Raw genomic sequence first — 2,939 nt, 5'->3', positions numbered from 1 at the left:
GCTACATATTTCAAATGCTACTTGCTGTCTGCAAGAATGTTAAAACAATACATTGTTAAAGCTAAAACTTTGAACTGATGCTGAAGTAATATGTGTGCTAATATCTTATATTTTATATTAGGGCCCTACATGAGGAGCTGAGAAACTAGTAACGGAAAGAAAAGTACAATTACAGAGGCTGATATAGCAACATGTTCATTATTTATTAAGGAGAGACAATTTGGTCTCTCATCTTTTGTGGACTGATGTTCATGTAATATGTTTACAGGTAGTTAATAAAAATCAAATCAACAGTGTGTCTCAGCTGTGAATCTTTCATCTGAGAAAAAGCCTATACCCGATAAGCCTCTGGCTCAGACAATTTTCAAAGACACCTGCTGGTCAGAGCGAGTTTGGTCTTACTGGAGACCCCGTGATTTTGTATGACTTACAGGACACCATTATGTGAATATGAAGAATTAATGACAGGAGGCGTGAAGGTCTAGTAGCCGCCCCTGGCCAATGTGTCGTGTGGCTGAGCAGATTCACACACAGCGCGCAGAACAGCGAAGTGTTGAGTGGAGTCAGAGCCGCTGAATGATTCAGTGGTGTCGAAAGGAATGAGTAAACGGGGCGAAAGATTCACACAACAGTTGAAGGAATCCTATGGACGTTTTCATCCTCTTGGATACCGGATTTTTCGTTAAGTTCGCCTGTACTTAAACGCGAGGATATCACAAAACACGGTAGGTGTTTTAATTCACCGACAACATCACTGAGAGCTGAAAGCAGCAGATAACTGTGCAGACGCGTGTATTTCTGAGGATCTGAAAGTTTCTTAGCGGACATGGAGATGTTTGCGGTGACATAGGCTATCACAGGATACATTTGATAACAGGTTTTTTTTTTTTTTTTTAAGTTGTGTTTTTGGCTTCCTTGCAGTGCTAAAGTGGACTATAATGCTATAAAAGAATTGTTTGAATAAACCAATTACTACTAACGACTTTTTATTATTAATTTTAACTTTCTTTGTTTAAATTGATGACAATAATATAATTATATGAGCATTTCACATTGCCTCATATGGGTATAGACGACCATTTCTTGGAGAATATTGTTTACATACAGGTTTGATCATCAGGTAAACATTACTGCTATACATTTGCATTGACCAAGGTGGGAGATGTCACGTGATGTTTGGGTGTAACCTAAATAATTTCCAAAGTGTTTTGTTGGAACTTGGAAGGAAGTCTGTGTTTGAGGCTGAAATGACTAGCAATCATCGCGGGAGTCAAGGGTTTTTACTTTGCTTTGCTTTGGTTAACTTGTGTAATCTCATTTGGCAGCTGCCAAACCATACATATTCTCCTTGAGATTATTTTGTGCGTTTGAATTCAAGCCAGCCATATTTCAAATTTTTCCCTTTTCATACTGTTCCCACTGCCAGTTGTAGCCTACTGTTATATTCAGGTAAAGTGATCATAAGCAAAATCATCATTAGGGAATTGAAGTTTACAGCAGGTTTGTTTCCTCCAACTTTAGAACGACAAAAATATTTATAGCAAATTTCTTGGTGACAAAAGTGAAAATTATGAGATGAAGGTGGTCAGTATGATTTTGTGGAACAGGTTGGTTTGTTACTGGTGCAAGGTGGCCACTGGTCTAACCAGTTTTCTGCCCCACCGGATGGTAGTTCACCTGATTCATTATCTGGATCATCTTGGACCAGCTAATGACCATAAATGTCTAACTTAGACTTAAAACAAGCTACCATCAGAAGTTTTAATCTGTGATCTCTCATATCTGTGCAGCAGAGCTGGAGTTAGACTATTATGAAATATTCTAGCCTGTTCTCATAGCTATTTCATGAGGTGGCGATTTTGTATGAATTTTCGTATTACATAACCTTCAATGGGGCATGAGCAGATCGTGCGATAATGTGCAAATGAGATTGCACAAATTCAGACGAATTAGCAATCAATTAGTCAAAACATAAAATAGCTATGAATTGCCATAGGATTGGTGAATATTCAGGCTTTAACTGTTGTAATGATCCTAATAACAGTTTAAAAAAACATTTAGACTGAAAGCCATGTTCTCTAACATTTTAAGCTAAAGTAGTACTTTTTTTAATGCATCATCCAATCATTTCATGTTCCTGTTAACTTTTTATCATGCCCATTATGAAAAATAATAACATTTTCAGAATTCTATTTAAATGATAATCAATCATTATTTGCCATGCTTTACACAATTTCAGACACATGTTCTTCAGTACTCCTTATACCCCTGCATGTGTTGTCGTTCATGACACTTCTGTCACAAATCCCTGCTTCCAGAAATCGACTGGCCATTTAAACTTGAGATAGATGTCAGGAAAAATCCCTTTTAAAGCAGCCAGAACTGTCATCCTCTAGCTTTAGTTAAGACAGGCAAAGCCACTTAAAGGGGTCATATGATGCTTTTTTAAAGATCATTATTTTGTATATTTGGTGTAACAGAATATGTTGACATGCTTTAATGTTCAAAAAACACATTATTTTTCAAATACTGTACATTATTGTAGGTCCTCTATGCCCCGCCTCTCTCAAACGCTTCGTTTTCTACAAAGTCCCTCCTTCCGACAAGCGCAGTCTGCTCTGATTGGCCAGCTGACCCAGTGCATTGTGATTGGCCGAACACTGCAAGCACTCGTCAGAAATGTAACGCCCCTTACCATAATCGCGAGCTTCATCTTTCAAAATAAATGTAAAGACAGTAAATAATGTCATTAGTTTTACCATCCCCCGAAAGGTGAACAGACACAGTAATGATGCAGTACACAAGCCGCGGTTAAGACAGCTGACTCTACTGTGATGTGATGTGATGCTGTCTCTCTCTCTCTCTCGCTCTCTCTCTCGCACACACACACGCGGGCGCACACACAAACACACGATGCGCAAAACTCCGCATTTGAACAG

The 2,939-nt window shown here is 38.4% G+C and overlaps 1 protein-coding gene across 3 annotated transcripts in view; it reads left to right on the top strand.

Moving 5' to 3' along the window:
* The first annotated feature begins 446 nt into the window (after nt 1–446).
* The window catches only part of LOC107671373 (tetraspanin-18-like), a 36,725-nt gene continuing 34,232 nt past the window's right edge, over nt 447–2,939 (top strand). For 2 of the 3 annotated variants that reach the window (XM_016464283.1, XM_016464280.1), the window contains exon 1: nt 447–725. The gene's annotated coding sequence lies outside the window, so the exon portion shown is untranslated. The remainder of the gene's footprint in view (nt 726–2,939) is intronic. The other variant, XM_016464282.1, reaches the window with a different exon arrangement.

This window comes from Sinocyclocheilus anshuiensis, unplaced genomic scaffold (genome assembly GCF_001515605.1).
Source record: "Sinocyclocheilus anshuiensis isolate Anshui unplaced genomic scaffold, SAMN03320099.WGS_v1.1 scaffold4039, whole genome shotgun sequence".
Taxonomy (NCBI): domain Eukaryota; kingdom Metazoa; phylum Chordata; class Actinopteri; order Cypriniformes; family Cyprinidae; genus Sinocyclocheilus; species Sinocyclocheilus anshuiensis.
This window is presented reverse-complemented; position numbering and strand designations above follow the sequence as displayed.